This window comes from Petromyzon marinus, unplaced genomic scaffold (genome assembly GCF_048934315.1).
Source record: "Petromyzon marinus isolate PM22_M1 ecotype Great Lakes invasive population unplaced genomic scaffold, UKy_Petmar_22M1.pri1.0 PM_G_Scaffold_124, whole genome shotgun sequence".
Lineage (NCBI taxonomy): Eukaryota > Metazoa > Chordata > Hyperoartia > Petromyzontiformes > Petromyzontidae > Petromyzon > Petromyzon marinus.
Window position 1 is genome coordinate 574 of NW_027422678.1, and position 24249 is coordinate 24822.

Consider the following 24249-nt stretch of genomic DNA (forward strand, 5'->3'; position numbering starts at 1 on the left):
TCCCTCCCTCCGTCCCACCCTCCCTCCCCTCCCTCCCTCCCCTCCCTCCCTCCCCTCCCTCCCTCCCTCCCTCCCCTCCCCTCCCTCCTCCCTCCCCTCCCCTTCCCCCTCCCCTCCCTCCCCTCCCTCCCTCCCTCCCCTCCCCTCCCTCCCTCCCCTCCCTCCCTCCTCCTCCCTCCCTCCCTCCTCCCCCTCCCTCCCTCCCTCCCCTCCCTCCCTCCCTCCCTCCCTCCCTCCCTCCCTCCCCTCCCCTCCCTCCCTCCCCTCCCTCAGCTCCCCTCCCTCCCCTCCCTCCCTCCCTCCCCTCCCTCCCTCCACTCCCTCCCCCCTCCCCTCCCTCCCCTCCCTCCCTCCCTCCCACCCCTCCCTCCCCTCCCATCCCTCCCTCACTCCCTTCCCTCCCTCCCCTCCCTCCCCTCCCTCCCCTCCCCACCCTCCCTCCCCTCTCACGACGTTCCGACCGCAACACAAGCAATCACCGTCAGGTGTGAAAACCACAGCAAGAACATTTAACTCGTAATCTCGTAGTCACTTACATGTTAATATCGCCTGATGATGTCACTTCCCTCTTAATGTCGCCTGATGATGTCACTTCCTGCTTAATGTCACCTCATGATGTCACTTCCCTCTTAATGTCACCTGATGATGTCACTTCCCTCGCATTCAATGCAAACATGTCCAGGGCCCCGAGCCCTCCACCTCCGTCTGAAATGTCCAATGTGCCCATCGCAGAAAGCTGGTGCTACACACAGGTAACTTGTTCCCCTGTTGTGGCCAATCACATTCAACGGGTCTCCCGTCTTGTGCCGATCAAAGTATGCGCATGGCTAATGTATTTAACTTTTACACGTTTTTTTGTTCATCGCGCAAAGCCATCCAAAATGGTTTCATAATTATGTGTAAGTGCAATTATGGATTATCATTGTACAGGCTATTTTTGTACATCAGATTGCAAAGTTCATAGAATTGCACTAACAACATTATACTAGATAATTGTCTCTGATTTTGACTGGTAGTGTATTTTTACAAAAGGGGCAGCAGTTTTTATCAAATAAAAAAATAAAAAGGCCTTTTATTGCACACTCTAATCTATGACATGTTGAGACTTGTTGTGTTAACGCTGTGCAGTAATGAACATGCAAGGTAATCCCAGAACACTAATAAGACCCTTTCATTTACAGTAATGTTTCTTTCCTTATAGACAGTTTGTGTTTTTTGAGCACAATATTCAGATGTGTGGGTGAAATACTTGAGGGTTTGTCAATGGTCATGTATTTATGGTAATGCATGAGCTTTATAGCTGTTATGTGCTCGTGTGTTTCAGGTTAAGGTCGTAAAGTTCTCTTATATGTGGACCATCAACAATTTCAGCTTCTGTCTTGAAGAAATGGGCCAAGTTCTCAAGAGTTCTACATTTTCAGCAGGCACCAATGATACATTGAAATGGTACAGTAAATTCTGGCTATTTTATGACATTAAAAAAAAATCACAATGCTCACGGAGGTGCTTTACTAGAACAATTTTGCATAGTGCATGTTTTAGTTCATACTATATTGTTTTAGTAATGTAGTCTGCGCGTACATACACACCTAATATTAACGACCATGTCTTGTTCATATGTTCAATCAGGTGCCTACGCATAAACCCCGAGGGTTTTGACGAAGAGAGCAAAGATTACCTATCGTTGTCCTTGTTATTGGTCAGCTGTCCCAAGAGTGAAGTCTACGCCAAGTTCAAGATTTCTATTCTTAATGCCAAGGGAGAGGAAACCAAGGCTATGGGTGAAACTACTTGTATTAAAGTATCAATTCACGTCATATGTGTATTTGGTAACAGGATTATATCATAATCAGCCATTATTTATCGACTGCTTGAAACATTTTATAAACCTTACGAACACCATCCCTCATCCTTCACATGAGCTGATCTAATATCTCCTTGTCTACGTTTGACATCGTCTTGGGCATGTACTTTACTTTTCTTCCTATTCGGCCACTAGTCTCATCCATCAACCATCCCATTTAGCGATGTGTCCTGTCCAAGCCCAATCTATATTTACAACAGTGAATATGATGTCTCTAATTTGCCGTTTTGATTTGACCAACGTGTTCCTCTTTCAGTTTCTCACTGTAATTCTCAACATACTTCTCTCCACGCTTTGTGTACTTTGTAGTTTTATTCCATTTGTCAGTGTTTCTATTTGTAATCAGTGTTTCATAGTAGGTAATATGCACTAGATTGGAATCTTTCATCCTGTAGCACATTGCAACTTTTCATTATCAAATTCATATTCCAAAAGTGATCTTGATCCTGTTCCACCTTCAGGAGTTTCCATTATGCATATTTTTGTGTTTTCCATGATATTGACCCTCCAATAATAATTTTATTTTGCTTAGTGTACCTGGACATTGTCATTCACGGACATTTCTTTTCCTAGTTTTACAATCTTCACCATGTGTTATTCCATTGTAATTTATCAAGTGACGGCTTTATTTTTTCTGCTTGCACTCACTGTTTATTACAACTTCATTATTTTTGTTTGTATTCTCATCCATTTTTTTATTCATTTCTGGTGGTTTTACAAAGGTTGGCATTTTCATCCCATTTCACACTTCTCCTTTACCTTGCTTTAGTGGTTCATATTGTTTGTTTTATAATTGCCTTATTACTTTCAGGATACTCTTTCAATGCGCGATAACTATTTTAAGTGATGACATCCATACATTTACTGTGCTTTGCTAAGGCTATTAACATTTCTCTGAGAGTCTAAATCTATCTTTTTGTTTTAAACTTTCATGTTTTTTTCTTAGTATTTGCTTTGGTGTTGTCTTTGGTAATGTTAACATGTAACTCACGTCACACAACCATGTTTACAAAGACAAGCATTATTAATACACAAACACATTCACCTAATCCATATGAACTATATCTTCATACACTTAAATCCAGGTCTGATTTTCATCTACCTTGAAGTTAAAAGCTAAACTGAACTATTTTTATTTTACCAGGCAAGGCCCACTGAGCTACAGTGTGGGAAAAAAGTATTTGATGCCCTGCTGATTTTATACGTTTGCCCACTAACAAAGAAGTGATCAGTCTATAATTTTCATGGTAGGTTTATTTGAACATGTAACTCACGTCACACAACCATGTTTACAAAGACAAGCATTATTAATACACAAACACATTCACCTAATCCATATGAACTATATCTTCATACACTTAAATCCAGGTCTGATTTTCATCTACCTTGAAGTTAAAAGCTAAACTGAACTATTTTTATTTTACCAGGCAAGGCCCACTGAGCTACAGTGTGGGAAAAAAGTATTTGATGCCCTGCTGATTTTATACGTTTGCCCACTAACAAAGAAGTGATCAGTCTATAATTTTCATGGTAGGTTTATTTGAACAGTGAGAGACAGAATAACAACAACAAAATCCAGAAAAACGCATGTCAAAAATTGTATAAATTGATTGGCATTTTAATGAGGGAAATAAGTATTTGACTCCATCTCAATCAGAAAGATTTCTGGCTCCCAGGTGTCTTTTATACAGGTAACGAGCTGAGATTAGGAGCACACTCTTAAAGGGAGTGCTCCTAATCTCAGCTTACCTGTATAACAGACACCTTTCCACAGAAGCAATCAATCAGATTCCAAACTCTCCACCATGGCCAAGACCAAAGAGCTCTCCAAGGATGGCAGGGACAAGATTGTAGACCTACACATGGCTGGAATGGGCTACAAGACCATTGCCAAGCAGCTTGGTGAGAAGGTGACAACAGTTGGTGCGATTATTCGCAAATGGAAGAAACACAAAAGAACTGTCAATCTCCCTCGGTCTGGGGCCCCATGCAAGATCTCACCTCGTGGGGTTGCAATGATCATGAGAACGGTGAGGAATCAGCCCAGAACTACACAGGAGGATCTTGTCAATGATCTCAATGCAGCTGGGACCATAGCCACCAAGAAAACAATTGGTAACACACTACGCCGTGAAGGACTGAAATCCTGCAGCGCCCGCAAGGTCCCCCTGCTCAAGAAAGCACATATACATGCCCGTCTGAAGCTTGCCAATGAACATCTGAGTGATTCAGAGGACAACTGGGTGAAAGTGTTGTGGTCAGATGAGACCAAAATGGACCTCTTTGGCATCAACTCAACTCGCCGTGTTTGGAGGAGGAGGAATGCTGCCTATGACGCCAAAAACACCATCCCCACTGTCAAACATGGAGGTGGAAACATGCTTTGGGGGTGTTTTTCTGCTAAGGGGACGGGACAACTTCACCGCATCAAAGGGAAAATGGACGGGGCCATGTGAGAACCTCCTTCCCTCAGCCAGGGCATTGAAAATGGGTCGTGTATGGGTATTCCAGCATGACAATAACCCAAAACACACGGCCAAGGCAACAAAGGAGTGGCTCAAGAAAAAGCACATTAAGGTCCTGGAGTGGCCTAGCCAGTCTCCAGACCTTAATCCCATAGAAAATATGTGGAGGGAGCTGAAGGTTCGAGTTGCCAAACGTCAGCCTCGAAACCTTAATGACTTGGAGAAGATCTGCAAAGAGGAGTGGGACAAAATCCCTCCTGAGATGTGTGCAAACCAGGTGGCCAACTACAAGAAACGTCTGACCTCTGTGATTGCCAACAAGGGTTTTGCCACCAAGTACTAGGTCATGTTTTGCAGAGGGGTAAAATATTTATTTCCCTCATTAAAATGCAAATCAATTTATAACATTTTTGACATGCGTTTTTCTGGATTTTGTTGTTATTCTGTCTCTCACTGTTCAAATAAACCTATCATTAAAATGATAGACTGATCATTTCTTTGTCAGTGGGCAAACGTACAAAATCAGCAGGGGATCAAATACTTTTTTTTCCTCACTGTACATAGCTCTTTTTCAGAAGTGCCCTGGCCACAAACAATAGCCTAACGAGATGGCTTATTGTGTGGAAATGCATAGCAGCCAAATACTCTGGATTTTTATAAATATGGAGGGAAAAACCGGAAGACCTGGATAAAAATACATGCAAGCACAAGGAGAACATGCAGACTCCAAATATACAGGCATCAGGGTTGAGATCGAACCCATGACCTATATACCAGGCGAGGTAGTTGACTGCCACCGTGGCGCAGGGCTTTAGAATACATTGCTATCTTTACATTTTGAAAATATAATGAAGTTTTTTTTTCCCATTACATGAAATTACCACAGTTTATTGTAAGAACTGGTGAGTATTGTTTGAAACCTATTTTTTTACAGAGACCCCGCGAGCATACCGCTTTGTCCAAGGAAAAGACTGGGGATTTAAAAAATTCATTCGAAGAGATTTTTTGCTTGATGAATCTAATAGCTTGCTTCCAGATAACAAACTGACACTCTTTGGTGAAGTAAGTATGACATGCTGCGGCTATTGTGTAATTTTCTATTTTATTCATTACAATTGCACAGTTGGAGTCAATATTCTACTTAATTGAAGATTGTAATAATTACTTTCCCTGTTCCATACAAGGAAATTGTTAACATGAGTTTTCCAAGCACTTTTTTCCTCCACTGGTGCTAGAGTTAACATAGCACAACAATTAAATAATCAAGCGTAATTTTTTTTAGGTTTTCTCCCTCTGGATAGTGTTTATATTTAAACCTTGACATTTTTATAAACTAGAATGTCAGGTATTACATAATGTGTTTTGTTTAAATGTCGCCACATGAATTCCTTTTCCTATTCTCGGACATCAGCCAGTTTGATGTAAATGTTTATTGTCCTTGGGGGGGTCCTTTTAATCACCAGATTAAATTTTTTTACCTTTAAAATCCTTTACAAAATACAAGCATTTTTGATAATGAAAGGAAGCACATCAAGGAGGGCTGTTCACTTCCTCTGTTGCTGTGCAGAACCCATAATTAGGGGCCTCACTACCTGTTGAAACTGTTTATACAGTGTAAAATAACTTGACAAAAATATAGAATGAAAATTGATTAATATGAAAAACATTTCACGGACCACTATTTTGGCATTATTCACAACACTTGTTCTGATATAGGATGTTTGTGCAGATTTGCTTGCTTGATTGAACCAAAGCCTACATCTTCATGCAAAATGTGAAGTTAAGTGAGGATTTGTAAAAAAAAATCATCAAATGCCTTCTCAAAGCTGGTTGATGTTTATGCAGGTTAGTGTGGGGCAGGATTCCGTGAACATTTCTGGTCAATCCAGCATGAGTACATTCAAAGTACCAGATTGCCGGCTGGCAGTTGACTTCGGGGGAGATCTGGGACAATTCCCGCTTCACTGACTGCCTGCTTCGTGTTGGTGGCCAGGAGTTTAAAGCCCACAAGGCCGTATTGGCAGGTCTGTGCCACAACAAGCAACACATGCGTCGTTTAGTGTACAATAGAACCATATAATTAATGATACTGTAATTAGTTTGGGGTAATCAACTACAGCCATTTCCTGTTTTACACTGAATTTTATTAACTAACACTGGCAAATGCTTACGTCAATTTGTAATGCTTTTTGTTAAAGGATACATCAGTAAATATGTGTAATGAATTCAACTGAGTCACAGACGCACTTCTTCAACCAACACACGGGGTACTACCCCTTAACACATGAACAACCTATGGTGGTGGACCACCAGGCTATCTACACTAATTACACGGGGTCCGGGTCCACGTGTTGGTGACTCTTGTAGGACGTAGATTCTTAAGGATGAACAACAGCAGCCGGTCCCTCTCAGGGACCCGGCTTTTATCCTCTGTGGCGGGGGTGGCTCCGCCCTTAGCCACGACCATCTTCTGGAATCCTCTAGCGGGTTCCCGGCCCTGACACGTGACCACCCCTAGCCCCCACCTGGGGGCCCTGTGTACACTTTACCGGTCACGTGTCCTTCGGGGTCAAGTGCCATGGCCCTTGGTAACCCCATTCCCATGGCCAGCACTCTCACACCCTATCCTGTAGGGGTCGGCACCGCACGCAGAGCGTGGTGCCACTCAGCACTGTCAGACAGCGCTCACCATGCCCCTCTCGGGCCGGTACTGCACCCACATCCACGTGGTGCCCTCGATGTTAATACGATGTTAATACATCGCACGCCGTGCCTCTCTATAGCCGGCATTACACAATGACATTCGCGATGTCACTACATATATATAAATGTAATATTGTATTATGTGAGAGATAAACATATTTAATAATCCTGTTGCTAAAGTTTTTATTCCGTTTTTATTTACTTCACTATATCATCGTTGTGCAGGAATTCATTTTACACAATGCAATTATGGTGTAGGTTTTGAGCCTCTAATTTGGACATTTATTTGCGTCCATGTTTGACAAATCTGTAATGGATATGCCATATGAAATAAAATATGGATCTGGATTGTACCTCTTTTGTATCTAGATTATTTGATCTCTAGATATAACATCTAAATGTGTCTGTACCACATTCCGGTGTTTTTCCAATTAACTGTACAGTAAAACCTTGAATTGCGAGTAAGTTCGTCTGCAAGTGTTTTGCAAGACGAGCCAAATTTTTTAATAAATATTAATTTGATAAACGAGTGAGGTTTTGCAATACGAGTAGTACGTATACGCTTTGTCTGCCGAGCGTCACGTGATCACAACTGATATACGAGTGCTTTGATATACGAGTGCTTTGGATTACAAACACGTTTCCGGAACAAATTATTCTCGCAATCGAAGGTTTCACTGTATTTGTTAACAGTTGCTTTACCTTTTTCAGGTCGGTCACTTGTTTTTAATGCTATGTTTGAACATGAAATGGAAGAGAGCAAAAAGGTATCTTTAAATGCAATCTTAATACAGCACATTAATACTGTGATCATACATTTCCAAGGTGCATTTGTCACAATGGATCGGTTGATAAGTATCTCTTGAGAGTGCTGTCAAATGTTGAACTATTACCCTAGTAACTCTTTTGGCGCATTGCACATTTATTATCAAAAAGTATTCATTCCGAGGGAATGTTAGATTGTATTTTATAGCTATTTTTTATACAACATTTCACAGAAGGCCATTGCATGTGTGTCAAGAATGGATTTATTACGCGCAATAAATAGTCATCGGCAAGTTGAATACAACTTTAATGGAGCCACTTTACATGTGTTGTGTAGATATAACGGATGTTTATTTTATTTAATTGAATGCTATATTTTCGTCTCCCAATATATGCCGAAGTTAATTTGAATATATTGTGTTGCTACCTTGCAGAATCGAGTGGAGATTAATGATGTGGAGCCTGACGTGTTCAAGGAAATGATGCGTTTTGTCTATACGGGAAGGGCTCCAAACCTCGAGAAGATGGCCGATGACCTGCTGGCCGCTGCTGACAAGGTTACACGCTTAAAATGTTAACATGAGATCGCACCACCTTGTGATGTATCGGTATGCAGTTGTAGGTCGCAAGTGAAATTAAAACAGCATTTAGGTATTTTCTAAAGCCCATGTCACAAATAATATGAATAGCAAATGTATATGATGCAGACGTTCACATTAGTGCTTTCAGGTTTTGGAATTGATGTCCTGGGAGATGATTGAATTTTCAACAAAAAATATAAATTGTCATGCAATTTCACAATGGAATTGAATGTCAAACTGGTATTAGTCCATGCTAGAGGCTAGTACGTGTGCATTGAAGTGCATTCACATGCAGCATTTTTATCCTAAGTGCAACCATTTGGCTGTGTGTTCTTGTATTGAGGGTTTTTTGTTAATCACATTAACAATTGATACAATTAGTAATAAAATAAAGGGAAGTGTTTTAAAAGATTGTTTGATGTGGCATGGCTGTATAGAAATAAATTGGAACAAATATACTTTTATTAAGGAAACGGATATCCTGCTGTTCCTGAAGATCTGCCAGATAATCAGTTAAGAGTCATTACTCTCCCTTCTGGAACATCATATTCAATAGTTCCTAAAGCGATTGTAATAAAATAAGAATACAAATCGTATAAAGTCGCATGTTTAAGCTTTGTTCATTAAAGTTTCATATTCTGCTAGAGTTGAAATATGGTGGCTTGCAGTTGCATTGTTTATCAGCTTAACAACCAAACTCTTTAAGCTCTTGGAAAACAACATCTCACCTCCTTTGTAATTTGCATGACTTTGTAACCAATATAATAAAGTTTAGGACAAGGACCCCTAATTATAGTAGAGATCAATAAATACATGACTTAAAACATAAATATGCTGAAAGGTTGATGCCATGTTTTAAGAAAATTCTCAAACATTTGACTGCTGTATACTGCGTTTATAAAGTAGTTCATGGGGTGAGGGAATGTTATACAAGCGAAATAGGTAGAGAAAATAGTGTTCTTAATACTGAAATTGCACTTTGTTTTTACTTTTCTCAAGTATGCATTAGAGAGGTTGAAGGTGATGTGCGAGGAGGCACTATGCACAAACTTGTCGGTGGAAAATGTTGCAGAGACTTTGATCTTGGCCGATTTGCACAGTGCAGAGCAGTTGAAGGCCCGGGCCATTGACTTCATAATAAACAGGCAAGTCTAGTGAGAGTGTGACTGTCACTGAGCTGCGTAACATTGATGATGCTTACATGGCAATTTGCATTACAGTCCCTTTTAATGGAGACTAACCGTTTGCCCCAATCCTTATAGACACTGCTTATTAGGAGCTCGCTTAACCCTGACTTGTACTTGCAGTCATGCGATGGACGTAATGGAGACGGCGGGCTGAAAGTCCATGGTTCTGTCTCGCCCTCACCTGGTTGCGGATGCTTTCCGTGCCTTGGCCACGGCCCAGTCTCCACAGCTGGGACCTCCATGCAAGCGTCTCAAACAGACTTAACGGTGGCAGGCAAAGAACATCTATGACCAGGAAAACTTGGGCTGCACGGTGCGGTTATTTACCTGTGGCCTCCATGCAAACAACCGTGAAGACTTTGCATCAGACTACCAACTTTCCTCTGCTTTGAAAATAATGTTAATTTAAGCAAATTTATTTACTTTCACAAAAAGGTGGCCAAATTCACTTTACCATGTAATATAGTGCTACATCTATACATCTACAACTCTATAAACAAGTACATATGTAGAAAAAATGGAAAACTACAGCCTAATAAACACCACGACATATCCCAATTGAGAGAGTGTAAAATAAAACGTTCGATGTGATTGTCCCTAGGTGGCAGGACAATTTGGTTCAATTGTTTAGTTAAGTAAAAACAGAATGGTCTAAAACCCTGCAATGTCTACCTTAACATGAAGGATGAGTATTCGTCCAGTGTCTGTGTACTCAAGGTTACAGATAGTGGCATAGAGAACAACCAGTTCTGAAAGATAAGAATGTGCCAAGCCATATAAGGCCTTAATTCAAGAGGTAAACTTTTCAGATTGATTTTTCATTGCACAGACAGCTTATGCATTGACTAGAACAGGAGTACTATGATTGCCGAGTTTGAAGACTGACAAAGATAATATTGCAGTCGTGTATCCTGCGTATAACAAAGCATGGATGGAGTACTCGGTGTAAGAAAAGGCAAGGCACAGCATCAATTTGGCCATGTTACGCAGTTCATAGCATTTCACTTTTTTGCTTGTATGGGCTTTCATGTATGACCCAAAGATTTTTGACTTACAACAAAAGTAAATCTTATTTCCATCAATTTAGTAGTTTGTATTCACGGAAACAAGATGTGCTGTGTTTCTAAGTTTTGTTTCGTATTATATTGTAATGATTTGTTTTTATTATGAATTTCATCTATTACCAACTCGTAGCATCATGTCAACCCAGAGTTTTACGTGATTGGAAGGACCATAATTTTTGCATCAGCGCTGTTTTACGTAACCTCTCACTTAAAATTAAATTGTACATAAAATTGCATAAGCTTTGAAGGATTACACACATAGATTTGGAAGCACAGATTTAAATAATATTCAAAGCTGCAGGATATAATATGAAAGTACAACAAATGAGCAGTGTCATGGATTTGAGTCGATTTGAAGAATATTACAATCTAATGCAATGTGTTGGGATATGAACAAATGCAAACGACGAGAATGTTGGAGGTTTTTTTACGTGTTAAACGTACAAAACAAGTTGGATAATACATGCAAAATTAAGGATAGCCAGTGTTGTAAGCAGTCTATTTATTTTGTTATTTGTTTAATATTTTAGTTTCGTCCTTATATATATTTGATGCTAAAGATGTATATGGTACATTGCACTCTACCTATTCAATTAAAAACTGATTAGGTGATTCGGGGAAGTTATTTGTTGTCATGGTGAGAGTTAAAGCATTGAAATCTGATTGGGGTTCTAATCTGCAGCAAGTCTATGCTGTCGTAAGTGAGTGTGACAAAAACTCTTAGCAGAGTGCAGCCAGTGCGGTGGACTAATTGAACCCTGAAATGTATCAGGCAGTTACCGATAATGTACTCTTCAAATTGTTGCCTTGTATGACTTCCGAAATTGAAAATACTTTGCGCCAAATGTAAATGTTTATTGGAAAATGGATATACTGTAACTGCCAAAAAAATATATATAATTGCAGAAATAATAATATGGTCTTTGTAAAAAGTGTGTGTTTTGAAAAAGTGTGATTGCATGCAAGACAGTTTTGGGTTCTTCCCACGAGTTTTTATGCATATTCAGAGATGAAAATATGTTAATTGGTTTAATAAAAAAATGTTGCTACAATTGTAATACAAAAATATAAACTTGAAGCTAGTAATGCGGCATAGTGCCCCAATGTTTGACCTTTTATCTTTTTCCATTACAGATAATACTGTTTTGGATGTAATATAAATGTTTTGTAAGGCCCTTTTACAATGAATTGTCAGCAGATGATTGGAATTGCAAAATGAACCATTCTTTGTATATTACGTGTTTTCTAAATTGATTTGCATTATAAATGGCAATATAAACCCTTTTCATATGGTAAATATATTACCGTTATCTGATCTCTTCTAGAAATCAGTATTTGGATATAAGAAAAAAAGCTGCTTTTAGCTCTGCACCACTTATTCCACATTTTTTTCATTAAAATTGTTTTTGATAATGTTAATATTTTCATTTATGACATTTTGCAGTGTTACACTTTTTTCGGTAAAGTCTCGTCGAAAGAAATTACTACACGACTTTACCCGAAAGAACCAAAGAGTCATTCCTGCAGTCACGAAAGCTTTGAATCTATTTTGCAGTGTATTTAAAAGTTGAATAAACATGAATGTACCTGGAAATATGTCCAGTTTAAGTTGTCATGTTCTTTACTCTGGGAATGTTACAGATATGTGGATATGTAAAATTTCAATTGACACCCAACAGCAACATTTTAACAAGTTGTATTTTGGAGCCAAAGGTAAACTTAAGTGTATATTTCCTTGCCACTTTTAAAGGCATGTTTACCATGTGTTGATAAACAGTTCACTGGAGAATTGTAATGTGTTCACTGTTCATCATTTACAGCGTTTTGTCAACCCACTGCTTAAACGAAGGCCTCACCACACCATGTCGGTCATTCTTCACCCACTGATGTTAACTGTGGCTGGGAATTGAACTGGTTGTTTCGTCAGTTTCCTAGTGCCACCACTCCATTCAATTACATCCTGTTTAATGTGTATAATTATAAGTGGCATTCTTACTCTTTGGTTCTATTCGGTAAAGTCACGTAGGTAAAAAAATTAAAACAACAAAAATCACGACGTTTCGGCCACAACACAAGCGGCCTTCATCAGGTGAAGGGACCAACCTGTCCAGCGGGCAGCGTTGGAGTGAAGAAAGCCAAGCGCTGGTCGCCTCCCTTTAAGCTGTGAGGGGGCAAACAGCAAACGCTCTGACAAAGGAAATTAGCATGAAACGCACCACTGACAAAGCTTGGAATTAGCACAAGATGATAATACACCACCCTGGGAGTTTGGAATACCACTATGCATGTTGTTGTTGCAACGCAACAACAACATGCATAAATACAAACTGACAATTTCATCCTTGCAGTCACGAAAGCTTCAAATCTAGAAGTCGCATTCTATTTTTGGTGGTCATACGTTCAGTATTTTCTGCTGAACTGAGTGTTGGATTTATTCATTTTAAATGTACTTTTTGCTTGGTTACATTTTGCTCAGGTAACAGCTCGCATTTGCGGTAATTGGTGCCATACATCAATGTCTTGTCTGGCATTAGACACGTCTGTACGAACAGTGTTTTCATTAGCCTCCATTTATCAGTTAGGGGAACAACTAAGCTCGAAGGGGCAGTACGTGTCGTTCTGGTCACTCAACACGACGTGTACTGTTCACGGACCACTGAGAAAACGCGTTGCAACAACAACATGCATAAATACAAACTGACAATTTCAGCCAGTGCAGCAGCTTTCTATAGCATGACCACATCGATTCAAGTTTCACAAACATCTTATTCGTATGTGCAGACGTGTAGCAACTACAATAATGTTTCTTTGAGGTGGTAGAGCCGGATGACTGCGTCAGCTGTAGCAGATTGTATCACTGTAATGCCTCCATTATGTTTGTGAATCGGGCATTGAATTGTTATATGTTCCACACTGGAGAGTTTTTTCTATTTTCCTTTTTTGTGCATCGACCGGATGTTGTTTAAGGTAGCCCGTAAGCTTTACGGAAGATCGAAGCCAGGTACCTTTTACATCGGGTCTTTCATGAGGTGTTTGTGTCTTGTGGACTTCATTCGGATTTCCAAGAATCACGTTTGAATGTTGACTTAAAGCTTTCGTGACTGCAGGAATTCACATTCTTGGGTCTTTCGGTAAAGTCACGTAGATAGGTTCAAAGAAAATAACAAAAAAACTACGACGTTTCGATCACAGCACAAGCAATCGTCATCAGGAGAGCAATCTTATTATCCCTGAGATCAGGGCTAGGCCAGCCCTGAACAAGATCCGTTTACCATTGGGAGAAGTGACAACAGCAGATGTCAGTGTGAAGGCGATCGGTATTACCTTAGTGTTGCGGCATCTCTTCAGAAATGTGAGTCACTTGATCGAGTCGACGGATCTTGTTCAGGGCTGGCCTAGCCCTGATCTCAGAGATAATGAGATTGCTCTCCTGATGACGATTGCTTGTGCTGTGATCGAAACGTCGTAGTTTTTTTGTTATTTTCTTTGAACCTATCTACGTGACTTTACCGAAAGACCCAAGAATATCACGTTTGAAGTTACATTGTTGAAGGTTAAGCGCGTGGGTCCAAAAAGGCTTGCGCGACTCGAGTGCTGGCGAGGGACTGTATTGAGATCCGAGTGGATGGGGAGACGTTCGTTTTTCCACGATTTGCTGTGCTTCCCGGACAGTTGCAGTATTGAGGCAAATGGATGGGGAAGTGATGCGTGGCAACTCGAGAAGCCAGGATTGTGGATCCTGCTTTAAGGTTCAAGTGCCACCGCATTGCATCGTTCAATTGGACATCAACAAGCCGGGTGTGTGCCGAGCTATTTATGGTCCATGCCATTGCACAGAATACACAAGGACCATGGCTTATACCATAGCACCGGTGATAAATAAGAATTATCAAACAAGAACATGGAACAAAAGCTGAAAAGTATTTAGGAAAAAAGCGTGGAGCGGTGCATGCTGAGAGTTACTCCGGGATGGAAAGAGGAATGCAGATGTACTGACATCGCAGACGTCGCTGTGTAATGCCGGCGGTAGAGGGGCACGGTGTGCGATGTACTCACATCGTGGACACCACGTATATAGTGACATCGTGGATGTCACTGTGTAATGCAGGCCCTAGAGAGGCACGGCGTGCGATGTACTCACATCGTGGACACCACTTGTATGTGGGTGTCGTGCTGGCCCTAGAGGGGGCTCTGTGAGTGCTGAGTCATAGCGCTGAGTGACACCACGCTCAGGTGTGCATTGCCGACCCCTACAGGATGGGGTGTGAGAGTGTCAGCCATGGAATCGGGTTACTTTAGGCCATGGCACTCTGGTTGACCCCGGAGAACACGTGACTGGTAAAGTCTACACAGGGTCCCCAAGTGGGGGGCTAGGGGTGGTCACGTGTCGGGGCGAGATCCTGCTCGAGGATTCTAGAAGGTGGTCGTGGCCAAGGGTGCGACCAGCCACGACCACGGAGGATATAAGCTGGGTCCCCAGAATTGCTGTTGTCATCCTGAAGATCTACATTCGACGTCCGTGAAGAGTCACCAACACGTGGACCTGGACCCAAGCTGGGGTCCTGTCCGTTGTAGCTACTCCCAGTGTAGTTACGGTGTAATTAGTGTAGTTAGCCTGGTGGTCACGTAGCTAGTTACGGTGTAATTAGTGTAGTTAGCCTGGTGGTTATGTAGCTAGTTACGGTGTAATTAGTGTCATTAGCCTGGTGGTCACGTAGCTAGTTACGGTGTAATTAGTGTAGTTAGCCTGGTGGTTATGTAGCTAGTTACGGTGTAATTAGTGTAGTTAGCCTGGTGGTCACGTAGCTAGTTACGGTGTAATTATTGTAGTTAGCCTGGTGGTTACGCAGCTAGGTACGGTGTAATTAGTGTAGTTAGCCTGGTGGTTATGTAGCTAGTTACGTTGTAATTAGTGTAGTTAGCCTGGTGGACACGTAGCTAGTTATGGTGTAATTAGTGTCGTGATTCAAAATAAAGGTTTTTGGGTTAGATCGCGTTAGTTATAAATGTGTCGTAACCCTCCACCACCCGACACGGCCAATCAGCAAAAAAGTGTCACGTTGACAAAAGACAAAAGAGTTCACTACATCAGCCCACCGCTGTGTTGAAGGGTGAATCCACAACATTTACAGCTTGAATACGACGTTTCGCTGGTAATTACATCCAGCATCATCGGGCAATTCGCCAGAATGGTAAAGCCCTCACTTGCTCCCGGTCTTAAATAGAGCAGCAGTAGGGTGACGTCTTCATTTAACTCATTCAGGTGCAGTAATTATATAATCGATTGGTGATCAGTGACAGCACCGTGACTACACGGGATGTCGCGCTTGGCCTGCGCAAAAGGCAGACGGCACAAAGAATGAAGACGCACAATATGACACTGTGAACTTGCGAGACAATTTCGTTTTGCGCGTGCGACACTCACCGCCATTCTGCTGGGTAAAATGTGTAGTACTCTTTGGTTCTATTGGGTAAAGTCACGTAGGTGAAAATAACATAACAAAAAATCACGACGTTTCGGCCACAACACAAGCGGCCTTCATCAGGTGAAGGGACGAGACTGTCTGGAGGACAGCGCTGACTTTACCCAATAGAACCAAAGAGTATGGATCCTAGCAGTCACGAAAGCTTTAAATCTAGAATTAAAATGTGTAGTCCAATCACTTGGCACTAAACATTTTATTTAAATGTGAAGACCTTTGTCGATCCACTGCTGGATAAATTCCTCCACCACGATGTTTCTGCCATGGGGGTTGTTTGACCATCATTCACCACATTGGTCAGTGTGGATTGGTGGACAGGTAGGTGCCCAGAATTAGTTCAGATATCACTCGCTAGTGATGTCATCCATGATCAGTAATCAAACTTGAGTCGCTGCTGGGTTCATAGTGCATTGCGCTAACAATTGCACCGCTACTACACCTTAAACATTGAATGTCATCATTGACCACGGTCAATCCACAGCTGGATGAAGACCTCCCGGTGCTATCCGTGTATCTGCTTGAGTCCCGAGTGGTTGGGGTCATCTGAGTGGAAGTGGTGTGTGGTTATCCACGTCGGGTGAGTTTTCTCACCAACCTGCATTGACCAGGGTATAATGACTAACGGTCACATATCTTTCCCACAATTTTAACGCATCTTGATACATTAACCAGAATCTGAAAATATGAAATATTCATCATTACGAGGAAATAAAACAGGAAGGAGACAGACTCCTAAACATGGATTTCTCTTTTTCTTAGTTCTTTCGGTAAAGTCACGTTGAAGGGAAACAATAAAATAATCAAATATATATAAAACAATAAAAATTCTCACGACGTTTCGACCATAACACAAACGGTCGTCATCAGGTGTGTCGGTTTGCATATATTTATTTTTAAACGGTGTATTTATTTATAAAAACGTTAGCGCCACACGCAGTGATTTGGCAGTATATTTAGAAGGACTAGTCCATCTATGTTCTGAAAAGAGGAGGGGGGAGACGAAAAATTTTAATGTATGCTGTCTGAAAGCCACTGTAAGCGTGAACAATCAATTAAGACCTGAAATGGTTTATCAAATCTTTCCAATGATTGCTAAGCCAGAATCCATCTTCTCAGTTGAAATTGTCTCTGTGCTTGTATATGTGGATAGCCTCATGAACGAATCTCTCATGGTAGCCAGATGGCTTACAAAGAACCTCTGTCTTGAAAAAGTCAATGTCATGTGAGCCTACTGAATTATAACAATGATCTGCCACGGCCGAGGTGTTGGTCCTACCGTGTTTAAGGTCTGCTTTGTGTTCACGAATGCGGTCTGAGACATGGCGTTTGGTTTCTCCAATGTAACTACTACCACAGAGGCAACTTAGTTTGTAGACACCAGGGTATTGTATGTCCGGAATCACATCTTTTACAGACGGAACCAGATCACGGATTTTATGTAATGTGTTGAAATGGACCTGGATCTTGTGTTTATTCAAGATTTTGGACATCTATTTTGTGATCCCCGCAATGTAGGGTAAAGTGATGGTTTTGAAAGGCTCCTCAAGTGGGTCCTTCTTCATGGTTTGAGTGATAGCTATGCGGATTGTATAGTCGGAGTAACCATTAGCCTTAAGAGCTTGGTGTACGTGCTTGAGTTCACTGTCTATGTGTTCCTGGTCGGATATGCATTGGACTCTTTAATACAGAGTCTTGATGAGAGAATTCTTCTGTGATGGATGGTGGTGGGAATCCGGCTTCAGATAAGCATCCGTATGGGTAGCTTTCCTGTAGACAGAGTGGCTCATTGAACCATCAGGTCTCTTTTTAATTAGGACATCCAAAAAAGGTAGCTTGCCATCTTTTTCGACTTCCATGGTAAATCTGATGGCTGGGTGTATGGAATTGATGTGGTCGAAGAATTGGTCTAGAGCAGGCCGGCCATGTGGCCAGATGACAAAAGTGTCATCCACGTACCTCTTCCATAAGGTTGGGCGCAGAGTGGCAGTCTGGATGGCGTCAGTCTCAAATTTCTCCATGAAAATGTTAGCTATAACCGGAGATAGGGGGGAGCCCATTGGGGTGCCCTCAGTTTGTTTGTAGAAAGTTCCATTCCAAGTGAAGTATGTATTGGTTAAACAGTGTCTCACCAGGGGGGGTACCTCAGTGTTTAGTCCTTGATGAACCAAGTCTTCAATGATTGCGATGGTGTCAGGTACAGAAACCTTGGTGAATAAGGAAACTACATCAAAACTGACAAGCAGGTCGTCTGGGGACAGGGAAATACCCTTGATTGTCGATACCAGGTGAGTAGAATTTTGTACCGCAGAGGTGGTTTTTCCAGTGAAAGGATGCAGGATTTCAGACAAAAAACGAGCCAGTTTGTAGGTGGGGGAGTTGATAGTAGAGACGATGAGACGAAGGGGTGTATCTACTTTATGTATTTTTGGTAAGCCGTATAATCTTAGTGGCCTGGCAGCAGAAGGTTTCGACGAAAACTGTTTAGATTGATCAATTAATGCGGTTGAATCAGAAATTATTTTGTTGGTTTGTGTGACGAGGCTGTTGGTGGGATCTCTTTTTATTTTTGTATAACTACCATCGTCGAGTAATTCTTTAATTTTGTTGTTGTATTCTATTTTATCCATGATGACAGTAGCATTGCCCTTGTCAGCTGAGAGGACTACAATATCATCCCTCTTTTTTAATTTATATAATTCAAAACGCTCATCTTTGCTGAGGTTGCTAGCTGGCATCTTAGCGTTTTTGAAGGTTGCAGCGATTTCAGATCTTTTTGGCATTGCCTTTGTCGGCTGAGAGAACGACGTTCTCTCAGCCGACAAAGGCATTGCCACTGTCATCATGGACAAAACAGAATATAACAACAAAATTCAAGAACTACTCAACGATGGCAGCTATACAAAAATAAAAAGAGATCCCACCAACAGCCTGGTCACCAAAACGAACAAAATTATCTCTGATTCAACAGCATTAATTGATGAGAACAAACAGTTCTCGTTGAAACCCTCTGCTGCCAGACCACCAAGATTATATGGCCTTCCAAAGATACACAAAGAAGATACACCCCTTCGTCCCATCGTCTCTACTATCAGCTCCCCCACCTACAAACTGGCACGTTTTCTGGCTGATATACTGCGACCTTTCACTGGAAAAACCACCTCTGCGGTACTAAATTCTACTCACCTGGTATCGACAATCAAAGACATTTCCCTGTCCCCAAACGACCTGCTTGTCAGTTTTGATGTGGTGTCCTTGTTCACCAAAGTCCCGGTACCTGACACCATCGCTATCATTGAAGACCTGGTTCATCAAGGACTGCATACTGATGTACCCCCCCTGGTGAGACATTGCTTAACCAACACATACTTCACCTGGAATGGAACTTTCTACAAACAAACTGAGGGCACCCCAATGGGCTCCCCCCTATCTCCGGTTGTAGCCAACGTATTCATGGAAAAAATTGAAACTGACGCCATCCAGACTGCCACTCTACGCCCGACCTTATGGAAGAGGTACGTTGATGACACCTTTGTCATCTGGCCACATGGCCAGCCTGCTCTAGACCAATTCCGCGACCACATCAATTCCATACACCCAGCCATCAGATTTACCATGGAGGTCGAAAAAGATGGCAAACTACCCTTTCTGGATGTCTTAATTAAAAGGAGACATGATGGTTCAATGAGCCACTCTGTCTACAGGAAAGCTACCCATACAGATGCTTACTTGAAACCGGATTCCCACCACCATCCATCCCAGAAGAACTGCCTCATCAAGACTCTATACCATAGAGCCCAATGCATTTCCGACCAGGAACACATTACCAGTGAACTCAAGCACGTACACCAGGCTCTCAGGGCTAATGGCTACTCCGACTACACAATCCGCAAAGCCATCACTCCAGTCATGAAGAAGGATCCTCTTGTGGAGCCACTCAAAACCATCACCTTACCCTACATTGCAGGGGTCACTAAAAAGATCTCCAAAATCCTGAATAAACACAAGATCCAGGTCCGATTCAACACAGTACATAAAATCCGTGATTTAATTCCATCTGTAAAAGATGCTGTTCCAGACATACAGTACCCGGGCGTTTACAAACTAAAGTGCCTCTGTGGTAGTAGCTACATTGGAGAAACCAAAAGACATATCTCGGACCGCATCCGCGAACATAAAGCAGACTTGAAACACGGTAAGACGAACTCCTCTGCCGTGGCAGATCACTGTTACAATTCAGTGGGCTCACATGACATTGACTTCTCCAAGACGGAGGTTCTTTGCAAACCAACTGGCTACCATGAGAGATTCGTTCATGAGGCCATTCACATATACAAGCACAGAGACAATTTCAACCGAGAAGATGGATTCAGGCTTAGTAACCACTGGAAAGATGTGTTAAATCATTTCTGTTCTTAATTAATTGTAATTTTACGATGACCTTCAGACCGCAGCTCTTTCGCCAGCATTGCCTCTTAATACCTCTCACACCACGGTTAATGGTATGGTTTACAACATGGAGTATACTAGGGCTTCGCAGCTGTCTCTCTCCCCCTCCTCTGTTCCGACCATGGACGAACTCGTCCGTCTGAACGGGGCCCGTAGCTATCCGTGGTACGGAAATTTGAGGGTAAGAATCCACCCATTTTTTCACCATATAGCATTGTGATATATAACGACTTATGGTTGGTAGCTTAGCTGATTGGAGAATATAGAGTTTATTGATAACATGAAGGTAATTTATATTTTAGTTTTTATTGGTTCACTATATAGTACTGTGAATAGCTCAGATGTGTAGTCATTTCTGTGACCAGTCACTAGCAAATCACCCAGTTATTTCAATGCTAAATTCGCCTAGTTATTTCAATGCTAAATTCTCCTGTTTGATTTGTACTAAGTGCCTCGGTGAATGTGTATGCTCTGACTTCAACGTAACTATTTCTGTAGCAGTTACAAGCGAATCACTCAGCCATTTCAATGCTAAATTCTATGCTAATCCCATTATCAAGGGGTGCCTCTGCGGATGTGTATGCCTTAATTTAGCTATTTCAATGCTAAATTCTATGCTAATTCCTTTTAACAATGGGTGCCTCTGCGGATGTGTATGCTTTAACTTTTAACATAGCTATTTCTGTGACCAGTCACAAGCTAATCATTCAGCCATTTCAATGCTAAATTTTATGCTAATTCCTTCGTCAAGGCTCTTTGTTCCTCTCACACAGCTTAAAAGCCGTGATCTGAACGTGGCTCTCTCACTCCAGCGCTGTCCTACCAGACAGTCTCGCCCCCTTCACCTGATGAAGGCCGCTTGTGTTGTGGCCGAAACGTCGTGAGAATATTATTGTGTTATTTTATTTTATCAATTTATTATTTTATTCTCATTCTACGTGACTTTACCGAAAGAACCAAAGAAGATAGATGGACTAGTCCTTCTAAATAAACTGCCAAATCGCTACGCACGGCGCTAACGTTTTTATAAATAAATAAATACACCGTTTTTTAAAAAAAATGTATGCAAACCGACACACCTGATGACGACCGTTTGTGTTATGGTCGAAACGTCGTGAGAATTTTTATTGTTTTATATATATTTTATTATTTTATTGTTTCCCTTCAACGTGACTTTACCAAAAGAACTAAGAATATGAATTACTCCAGTCACGAAAGCTTTAAATCAAAATGGATTTCTCTGTTAGATGCAGTCATTTGATGCCACTATTTGTGATATCTCAGGGAACACGATGTGACAAATCAAGCATACCAGCTTATATGGAAGAATGTCTCGATTCCAGCTCTCAAATCAACAGATAGACACGATGCTTATATAAATAACCACATTGTACAGCTTACCGACCTGCCAAGGAGTTAACCAGTTCTTTCGATGTCCTCTAGTACACAGGTAACTATAGGCTACAACAGGTGTTTCGTAAAGCCAGTAGATACACCTTTCTGCGGCCCACTTTTCAACTCCCACAAAATCAGCAGCCTGCAATACAATGCAGCGATATGGTCCAATTAACACTTCAATGGCGACTAATGGGAGATGCGAATGGACCGTGGAAGACTGGCCCACAAACTTCAGTTTGAGAATGCAGAGGACTAGAGGGAAAAATGCCAAGGAAATCCCAATCGGATACCCCCCCCCCCCAATTTCTCTCTACGAAGAGTTGACGGCGGGGATTTGAGAGGCGGCAGCAGCAGCAGCAGATGGTGGCCGTACGCTTGTGGCAGCGAAGCCCCGAGTAGCTGTCCCTGCAGGTGCACACGCCAGGGAGCCGCGCAGCGCCCGCCGTTGACGCAGCCATCTCGGCACAGCGCTGTTCGGGGGGCATCGCCAGAGGCGCACGGGAGGAGGAGCCTTTAGCCGTCGGCAGAATCCTTGCATCGGGTAGAGCTGCCCCAGACATCGTCGTCGTCGTTGTCGTCGGCCGCCAAGTGATCAGAGTGGCGATGATGACGCATTGGCGAATGTTCGTGCGTGTGTATGTGGTCACAACGGTGACTTCCTGGGCCTCAATTATGTCGGCGCAGACTTAAATGAGTACCTGGTGTGCTGTGGATACAACGTCAGCATTGGGGCGACAAAAGCGGCTTTGGGGCCGTCCATAAATGACGTCACGCGATTTTGGACGATTTTTGACCCCCCCCCCTCGTCATTGTCACAAATGTCTGACCCCCCCCCCCAAAAAAAAAGATAAAACATCTTCTTTGGTCTGGTAGGACAGCACTCCAGCGCTGTCCTACCAGACAGTCTCGTCCCTTCACCTGATGAAGGCCGCTTGTGTTGTGGCCGAAACGTCGTGAGAATATTATTGTGTTATTTTATTTTATCAATTTATTATTTTATTCTCATTCTACGTGACTTTACCGAAAGAACCAAAGAAGATGAATCATTGCAGTCACGAAAGCTTTAAATCGAAAGATAAAACATGCTTCAAATCGCTTTAAACTATTGTCATTGTAGTGCGTATTTATTGTGCCGCTGCACTCTGATGTTGTAGGAGAAAACATTTATTAACAAGTCTATTTAATTAAGTGGAACGTGTTGTCTATATTTATTTAAAGTTGCGCATTTTGATGTGACGTCACATTTATCACCCCCCCCCCTCGTCACGCATCGTCACAAATGTCTGACACCCCCCCCCCCCAGGTGCGTGACGTCATTTATGGACGGCCCCTTTGGCGTGGTGTTGGCCACACCACCTACTCGATACAAGACGTACACAAGCTGAAGAATCAGACTGGCGAACGAGAGGCACAATTGAAATAAATACATCGTGACACGGTTGGCATAGATGAGGTGAGAAGGAAAGGAGAGCACCCCATACCTCTGAAGAGTGGCATAACCTTTCCTATCATAGGGGCACAGCTGACAGTAATTCTAGAGGAATGGGATTATATTATTGCTGTCTCTGAGAATCGCGCTTCGTGTTTGATCGCTCTCATCGGATAGGGCGACCTGAAAAACTGGCGATGTACTTTCGGGTTACCAGAGCACAGAATGCAAGCTCACATTCACTCGGGTAAGATGGGCTGCAAGCACAGTGGCCAGATGTTAACTATCTCGCCTGGTATACAGGAGGTCGTTGGTTCGATCTCGACTGACGCCTGCTGCTGTATATTTGGATGTTCTCCCCTTGATCGTGTGGCTTTTTCTCCGAGTCCTCCGGTTTTTCCCTCCCAATTCAGAAGCATGCGTTTGGAGTATTTGGCTGCTAGAAATTTTCACACGATAAGCCACTTCGTTGAGCTATCATTTGTGGCCAGGTCGCTTCTAAAAAAAAGAGCTTTATAGCTCAGTGGGCCCTGGTAAAATAAAAAATAGTTTTAATTTAGTATGAGAACGCAACATTCTCGTCGGCAATGGCATAAGACAGGAGGCGGCAGTGTATACGTGGTGCATCTGCGTTCGAGGCTTAGCCAATTTTCACAGCCTCAGATCAATCCACTGCTGGATGATGCCTTTCCCCATATTATATGGGTTGCTTCACCATACTGCACCACACTGGTCAATGCGGTTTGTTTGAAGGGGTCCAGATATCACTTCCAATTCATGTTATAGTCATTCCCTGTAATCGAACTTACAGTGAGGGAAAAAAGTATTTGATCCCCTGCTGATTTTGTACGTTTGCCCACTGAC

At 42.1% G+C, this 24249-nt stretch overlaps 1 pseudogene; it reads left to right on the top strand.

Moving 5' to 3' along the window:
- The first annotated feature begins 639 nt into the window (after positions 1 to 639).
- On the top strand, positions 640 to 12227 carry LOC142909527 (speckle-type POZ protein-like; annotated as a pseudogene).
- Positions 12228 to 24249: the final 12022 nt, after the last annotated feature.